The following is an 8,886-nucleotide window of genomic DNA, read 5'->3' on the forward strand; positions in this document are numbered from 1 at the left end:
ATGAGTCTGTACATAGTTGACGGTATTTCTCACGCTCGGCACTATTGGCACTATTGGCATCTTGGGCTGGATAATTCTTTGTGTATGGTGGGTGGCCGTGAGGGATGCCCTGTGCATCGCAAGATGTTTAGCAGCATCTCTAGTTTCTACCCACTAGATGCCATCCCAGTTGGGAAAACTCAGAATGTCTCTAGACATAACCAAATGTCTCTCATGGGACAAAACATTTCTCAGTTGAGAACTACTTGATTAAAAGATGTTCTGGCTGGGCACAGTGACTCATGTCTGAAATCCCAGCACTTTGGGAGGCCAAGGTGGGCGGATCACCGGAGGTCAGGAGTTTGAGACCAGCCTGGCCAACATGGCGAAACCCCATCTCTACTAAAAATACAAAAATTAGCCAGGCATGGCGGTGGGCACCTGTAATCCCACCTTCTCAGGAGGCTGAGGCAGCAGAATCACTTGAACCTGGGAGGCGGTGGTTGCAGTGAGCCGAGATTGCGCCACGGCACTCCAGGGTAGGCGACAGAGTGTGACTCCGTCTCAAAAAAAATAAAAAATAAAAAATAAAAGATAAAAGATGTTCCATTTTGCATTAGTCAAAAATGAGTCTTCACTTTGGTCTAGTAAAAGCCTGGCGTCTGAGGGTCATTCAAAGTTCATGATATTTTATCAGCTTCAGTAGTTAGAGCCTATGGCAATGAAGCAATAGTTTCGATAATTCCTAAGCAAGTGCTATTGTAAGTGAAAAATTAATTTTTATAGTCCCTCTTCCTGAGACAACAGGATGACCTCACAAAGGGTCAACACATGATCAGGTTCTGAAATCTTAGCTACCATCTTAGATTCTTTCAGATGTCATTCTCACAAGATTCCATTTTGTTTATCAGAGTAATCTTAATTTTTTGTTGTAGAATTGCTGAATGCATAAAACAAGATGGTGGCTGCACAACAACTGGCACTTCAAAACCTGCGTACGGGCCGGGCGCGGTGGCCCACGCCTTAATCCCAGCACTTTGGGAGGCCAAGGTGGGCGGATCACTTGAGGCCAGGAGTCAGAGACCAGCCTGGGCAACATGGTGAAACCCTGTCTCTACTAAAAACACAAAAATTAGTTGGGTGTGGTGGCGCCTGCCTGTAATTCCAGATACTCAGGTGGCTGAGGCACGAAAATCGCTTGAACCCAGAAGGCGGAGGTTGTAGTGAGCTGAGATCACATTACTGTACTCTGGTCTGGGCAACAGAGGGAGACTGTCTCAAAAAAATAAACTAAAATACCTTTTAAAAACTACAACGTGCTAACAAAAAATAAGCAAATAAGTAAAATAAAATTTCATGGCCGGGTGCTATGGCTCACGTCTGTAATCCCAGCACTTTGGGAGGCCGAGGCAGGTGGATCACCTGAGGTCAGGAGTTCGAGACCAGCTTTGCCAACATGGCAAAACCCCATCTCTACTAAAAATACACATGTGGTGGCGCATGCCTATAATCCCCGCTGCTGGGGAGGCTGAGGCATGAGAATCACTTGAACCTGGGAAGCAGAGGTTGCAGTGAGCTGAAATTGTGCCACTGCACTCCAGCCTGGGCAACAGAATGAGACTCTGTCTCAAAGAAAAAAAAAATTCAGCAGATGAAGGGTGGGCAAGTATTTTAAAAATAAAATAAAATAACCTGCTAACAGCCGGGTGCAGTGACTCACGCCTGTAATCCCAGCACTTTGGGAGGCCGAGGCGGGCAGATCCACTGAGGTCAGGAGTTCGAGACCAGCCTGCCCAACATGGTGAAACCCCATCTCTACTACAAATACAAAAATTAGCCGGCTGTGGCAGCAGACGCCTGTAATCCCAGCTACTCGGGAGGCTGAGGCAGGAGAATCACTTGAACCGGGAAGTGAAGGTTGCAGTGAGCCGAGATCGCACCATTGCACTCCAGCCTGGGCCACAAGAATGAGACTTCATCTAAAAAAAAAATACCTGCTAACAATAACTTGACAACAGCAACCATTAGCAACAACTTAAATAATGTTTACAGTATATCCAAAATCAGCAAAAGCCCAAATCCTGCTAAAAGATTCCACAGATTAGTCTGGGCAACATGGCGAGAACCTGTCTCCACAAAAGGTTTAAAAATTAGCTGGGCATAGTGTTGCACGCCTGCAGTGCCGGCTACTTAGGAGGCTGAGGCAGGAGGATTGCTTAAGCCTGAGAGGTCCAGGCTGCAGTGTGCTGTGGTTTCACCACTGCCCTCCAGCCTGGGTGACAGACCCTGCCTCAAAAAAAGAAAAAAGAAATAAAAGAAAAAAAATTCCACAGATTGGTTTTCCCCACCTTGACTTGGATTGGCTTAGTTCTTGGATTTTATTTAATTTAATCGTCCCACCTCAGCCTCCTGAGTAGCTGAGACTACTCAGGCATTGTATCACCATGCCTAGCTAATTTTTATTTTTTGTAGAGACAGGGTCTCACTACATTTCCCAGGCTGGTCTGGAACTCCTGGGCTCAAGCAATCCTCCCACCTCGGCCTACCGAAGTGCTAAGATTACAGGCATGAAGCACCGTGCATGCCCAGCCTATTCTTGGATTTTACACTGAGATCTCTTGATTTAGTCTGAAGTGCTTCTCCAAATGCAACAGCTGTTAGTAGTTGGTATTAAGCACCACCTTGTTTAGTCAGTAAATAACCTAAAGTGATTCTGTTGTCCAGCATGATTGCAGCAAATGAATTAAAGCTTTTTTTGTTCAGCAAGTATAGCAGACAATCTTGTCTACACAATTTCATTTGCCAATTCCACTGTAAAGGGCGGTTTCTAACACAGCATTCTAAACTAGGCACCTCCAATGCAAGGCTGAGACGTGTACATGAAGGAATGGAAACCATTGTGTCTGACTGCTAATTGAAGATTTGTATTTCAACAGGCATAGGGTTGACAGAACATTCAGTCATCTGAAAGACTAGCAATATGATTAAATTCCCAAAATGGCATATAAACCACTTCCAGAGGCCTCATTCCTTCTTCTCGTCAAGACCTACATTAACAGTAACATTACTGACCGGGCTGGGTGGCTCACGCCTGTAATCCCATCACTTCGGGAGGCCGAGGCAGGTGGATCACAAGGTCAAGAGATCGAGACCATCCTGGCCAACATGGTGAAACCCCGTCTCTACTAAAAATACAAAAATTAGCCGGGCGTGGTGGCGTGCACCTGTAGTCCCAGCTACTCGGGAGGCTGAGGCAGGAGAATCGCTTGAACTCAGGAGGCGGAGGTTGCAGTGAGCTGAGATTGCACCATTGCACTCCAGCCTGGCCATAGAGTAAGACTCCATCTCAAAACAAACAAACAAACAAACAAAAAACCAGTAACATTACGTTAGCATAAGGGACACAACCCGTAATTTTGGTAAATTTTGTAGGTATGCTTCCAAGTGTCTAAGAGTCATTTAAACCAAATATGCAGTTAATCCAATCAAACTGAATGTAAACCTGTAGCCCAATTTCATAAGCACCAATCTTGATTGGAATGTCTTGAATTAAGCAATCTGCTTCCATAAAGTCATCTACTCCTAGAACCAAAAAGTTCCTGGGATTCCTGACTCAATTACCTGAGTTCTGACATGCGTGTATACAATGGGTAACAATGTGAGCTAAAACTGAGAAGCCTGCTCCCATAGCTGTATTCTCAGTAATAGCAACAACTAAGACTAACTAACCCTTTGAAGCTTTTTAATTTCCTTTCTTTTTTTCCTTTTTCTTGCTCTTCAAGAGTTTGACAACATACCTTTGAAGTTTTGTGATGTTTCTTCCAGAAGACAATTTTGGATCTGTCGCTTGTAACTGGAGCATCTAGGCAAATACAAGGAGAAAAAAGTCAGAGGTCTCTTGTGGTTAATAAAACTTAATGGCTGTAGTTGATTTACTACAATAATAATAATAGAATGGAAAAAGCTAGAATCCTCTGTTAAAGTATACTACATATCAATTTATAAGTATTTAGTCAATAAGAACATAATACGGGCCCAGTGCAGTGGCTCATGCCTGTAATCCCAACACTTTGGGAGGCCAAGGCAAGAGGCTTGCTGGAGGCCCAGAATTTAAGACCAGCATGGGCAACATAGCAAGACCTCATCTCTACAAAAAATGGAACACAATATGGATCAACTGTGAGAGTATTGACAACTGCTAGTTTAATTAATTTTTTTTTTTTAAAGATGGAGTCTAAGGCCGGGCACGGTGGCTCACAGCTGTAATACCAGCGCTTTGGGAGGCTGAGGCGGGCAGATCACGAGGTCAGGAGTTCGACACCAGCCTGGTCAACATAGTGAAACCCTATCTCTACTAAAAATACAAAAAAATTAGCTGGGCGTGGTGGTGGGCGCCTGTAATCCCAGCTACTCAGGAGGCTGAGGCAAGAGAATCGCTTGAACCCAGGAGTCGGAGGTTGCAGTGAGCTGAGATTACACTATTGCACTCCACTCTGGGTGACAGAACAGGACTCCATCTCAAAAAAAAAAAAAAAAAAATTGAGATTGAGTCTAGCTATCGCACCCGGGCTGGAGTATAGTGGCACCATCTCAACTCACTGCCACCTCCGCCTCCTGGGTTCAAGCAATTCTCCCTGCCTCAGCCTCCCTAGTAGCTGGGATTACAGGCACCCGCCACCAAGCCCGGCTAATTTTTGTATTTTTTAGTAGAGATGGGGTTTTGCCATATTGGCCAGGCTGGTCTTGAACTCCTGACGTCAGGAGATCCACACGCCTCGGCCTCCTAAAGTGCTGGGATTACAGGCGTGAGCCACTGCACCCAGACGAGTTCCCTTAATTTATACCACAAAGTATATTATGATATCAATTCACAAGGGTATTTAATCATAGAAACAAAAATTTTTCTTAAAACCAGTTGAGGCTCACGCCTGTAATCCCAGCACTTTGGGAGGCTGAGGCGGGTGGATCACTTGAGGTCAGGAGATCGAGACCAGCCTAGCCAACATGGCGAAACCTCGTCTCTACTAAAAATTAGCCAGGCATGGTATGTGTGCCTGTAATCCCAGCTACTCTGGAGGCTGAGGCAGGAGAATCGCTTGAACCGGGAGGTGGAGGTTGCAGTGAGCCGAGATCGTGCCACTGCACTCCTGCCTGGGCGACAGAGTGAAACTCCGTCTCAAAAAAAAAAAAGCTGCCTTTGTACCCCACCGCGCCTCTGCCTGGTGTCTGGGGTCAGGCTGCAGCGCCAGAGCACATGCTTGCGCATAAATAGGGCAGCCTGGCCCCCCGCGGATGGTCCTTTTAACCGCGAGCAACAAGGAGGCGAAAAAGAAAATTGATAGTTAATGTGTCCGCTTTTTTTTTTTTTTTTTGAGACTGAGCCTGGCTCTGTTGCCCAGGCTGGAGTGCAGTGGCACGATCTCCACTCACTGGACAACCTCTGCCTCCCAGGTTCAAGCAATTCTGCTGCCTCAGCCTCCCAAGTAGCTGGAACTACAGGCGTGCACTAGAATGCCTGGCTAATTTTTTTGTATTTTTAGTAGACAGGGGTCTTGCCATGTTGGCCAGGCTGGTTTCGAACTCCTGACCTCAGGTGATCCGCCCACCTCAGCCTCCCAAAGTGCTGGGATTGCAGGCCTGAGCCACCACACCTGGCCTATAGTTAGTGATTCAACTTTTATAAATGAATATAAATATGTCTCTCAAACTTAAAGTATATTTTCACTAAAAAAATAGCAAAATAGGGCTGGGTGTGATGGCTTATGCCTGTAATCCCCAGCACTTTGGTAGGCCAAAATGGGAGGATCACTTGAGGCCAGGAGTTCAAGACCAGCCTGGTCAATATAGTGAGCCCCTATCTCTATTTAAAAAAAAAAAAAAATTAAATAAATAAAAGAGAAAAGCAAAATAGAGCTCTTGAATTGTCCATTTAAAAAAATATTCTGGGTTTGGCAGATAAAATAGCTCTGACAAAAGTTTTGGATTAGTTAAAATCTAGAAAATGCCAAGCAAATCTAATTATTTTCATTATCTCTTATAAGATGAAGTAGTAAATCTTTGTAGTTTCCTTGAAATACAATGGAAACCCAGGAAATGCCTAAGGCATTTAAAGGGTGTAAAAGTCATCTTAATTATTTCGTAATTCCAAATATATAGCCTGAATTTGAAGAAAGGAATATCAAAAAGACTTGTCAGAACAGAAATTCACAATAGCAAAGACTTGGAACCAAGCCAAATGTCCACCAATGATAGACTGGATTAAGAAAATGTGGCGCCGGGCACGATGGCTCACGCCTATAATCCCAGCACTTTGGGAGGCCGAGGCGGGCAGATCACGTAAGCTCTGGAGTTCGAGACCAGCCTGACCAACATGGAGAAACCCCATCTCTACTAAAAAAAAATACAAAGCTAGCCAGGGGTGGTAGCACATGGCTGTAATCCCAGCTACTTGGGAGGCTGAGGCAGGAGAATCACTTGCCATTGCACTCCAGTCTGGGCAGCAATAGTGAAACTCCACCTAAAAAAAAAAAAAAAAAAAAAAAAAAAAGTGGCACATATACACCGTGGAATATTATGCAGCCATAAAAAAGGATGCGTTCATGTCCTTTGCAGGGACATGGATGAAGCTGTAAACTATCATTCTCAGCAAACTATCACATGGACAGAAAACCAAACACCACACGGTCTCACTCATAGGTGGGAACTGAACCATGAGAACACTTGGACACAGGGTGGGGAACATCACACACCAGGGCCTGTCAGCGGGGTGAAGGGCTGAAGGAGGGGTAGCATTAGGAGAAACACCTAATGTAAATGACGAGTTGATGGGTGCAGCAAACCAACATGGCACATGCATACCTATGTAACAAATCTACACATTATGCACATGTACCCTAGAACTTAAAGTATAATACAAAAATTTTAAAATTTAAAAAAAAGATCACAGTGAATGGGTACAAAAGTACTATTAGATAGAAGGAATAAGATCTAGTGTTCCGTAGCCTAGATCTGGCCTAGGGTGACTATAGTTAACAATAATTTATTGTATATATTTATATATTTCCTTTTTTTTTTTTTTTTTTTTTGAGAAACAGTCCGCTCTGTCGCCCAGGCTGGAATGCAGTGGCGCGATCTCGAATCACTGCAACCTCTGCCTCCAAGGTTCAAGTGATTCTCCTGCCTTAGGCTCCCGAGTAGCAGGAATTACAGGCTTGTGCCACCATGCCTGGCTAATTTTTGTATATTTTGTAGAGATGGGGTTTCGCCATGTTGGCCAGGCTGGTCTTGAACTCCTGAGCTCCAGCAATCCCTGAGCTCAAGCAATCCTTGAGCTCCTTACAGGCATGAGCCACCATGCTCGGCCTTTTTTAAATTTTTTTTTTGAGACAAGGTCTTGCTCTGTCACCCCGGTTGGAGTGCAGTGGTACAATCACAGCTCACTGCAGCCTCAACCTCTCAGACTCAAGCGATCCTCCCACCTCAGCCTCCTGAGTAACTAGGACTACAGGTACACACCACCAATCCCAGCTAATTTTTGTATTTTTTGTAGAGATGGGGTTTGCCAGGTTGCCCAGGCTGATCTCGGACCCCTGGTCTCAAATGATACTCCTGCTTTGGCCTCCCAAAGTGCCGGGATTATAGGCATGAGCCACCATACCCAGTCTGTATATTTCAAAATAACTAAGGGAGTGGAGTTGGAACATTTCTAACATAAATAAATGATAAATGTTTGAGGAGATAAATATCCCAATTACTCTGATTTGATCATTACACATTGCATGCTTGTATCAAAATATAACATGTACCCCATAAATATGTACAACTATTATGTATGCATAAAAATTAAAAATAAACATGACAAAATGTACTATTAAGAATATTAGTCAAAAAAACAAATAAAAACAACAAAAGAAGAAAAAAGAAATAACAAACAAAAATAAATAAAAAGAAGAATATTAGTCTGAGGCCAGATGCGGTGGCTCTGGTGAACCCAGAGATTAAGGCTGCAGTAAGTCATGTTTGCACCCCTGCACACTAGCTGGGTAATAGAGACCCTGTCTCAAAACAAAAATAAAACTGGGCAAAGGCTGGGCAAAGTGGCTCATGCCTATAATATTCCCAGTGCGGCCGGGCGTGGTGGCTCATGCCTGTAATCCCAGCACTTTGGGTGGCCAAGGCGGGCAAATCACAAGGTCAGGAGTTTGAGACCAGTCTGGCCAATATGATGAAACCCAGTCTCTACCAAAAATACAAAAATTAGCCAGTGTGGTGGCGGGCGCCTGTAGTCCCAGCTACTTGGGAGGCTGAGGCAGGAGAATCACTTGAACTCGGGAGGCAGAGGTTGCAGTGAGCCGAGATCGAGCCACTGCACTCTAGCCTGGGTGACAGAGCGAGACTCCATCCCAAAAAAAATATATATATACATATATATATATATATATTCCCAGTGCTTTGTGAGGCCAAGAGTTTAAGATGAGCCTTGGAAACATAGTGAGATCCCATCTCTACAAAAAATAAAAAATAAAAAAATTAGCTGGGCACAGTGGCTCACACCTATAGTCCTAGCTACTTGGGAAGCTGAGGCAGAATTGCCTGAGCTCAGGAGTTTGAGGTTACAGTGAGCTATGATCACACCGGTGCACTCCAGCATGGGTAACATAGTGAGACCCTATCTCAAAAAACAAAACAAAATAAAAACTAGGCAAAATACCTGAACAGATACCTCACCAGATAAGTTATACAGATTATAATCGCAGAAAAAGATACTCAATATCATATGTCATTAGAGAATTGCAAATCAAAAAACAGTGAGTTACCACTACATACCTAATAGGATGGCTACAATTTTTTTAAAAACTGACAACACCAAATGCTTGTGAGGATTGCTGATGGGAATGCAAAATGGTA

At 44.1% G+C, this 8,886-nt stretch overlaps 1 long non-coding RNA gene and 1 other non-coding gene across 2 annotated transcripts in view; one reads left to right on the plus strand and one right to left on the minus strand.

Annotated features, from left to right (window-relative positions):
- The window catches only part of LOC129037566 (uncharacterized), a 45,208-nt gene that overhangs the window by 33,827 nt on the left and 2,495 nt on the right, over positions 1-8,886 (minus strand). Inside the window, exon 3 of the long non-coding RNA XR_008502843.2 lies at positions 3,777-3,841. This is a non-coding gene — a long non-coding RNA (uncharacterized LOC129037566). The remainder of the gene's footprint in view (positions 1-3,776; positions 3,842-8,886) is intronic.
- On the plus strand, positions 5,168-5,299 carry LOC129037721 (small nucleolar RNA SNORA76). Its single transcript, XR_008502946.1, has one exon. It is a non-coding gene; the product is annotated as a small nucleolar RNA SNORA76 (small nucleolar RNA).

The sequence above is a fragment of the Pongo pygmaeus genome, chromosome 4 (assembly GCF_028885625.2).
Source record: "Pongo pygmaeus isolate AG05252 chromosome 4, NHGRI_mPonPyg2-v2.0_pri, whole genome shotgun sequence".
In the NCBI taxonomy this organism is placed as follows: Eukaryota; Metazoa; Chordata; class Mammalia; order Primates; family Hominidae; genus Pongo; species Pongo pygmaeus.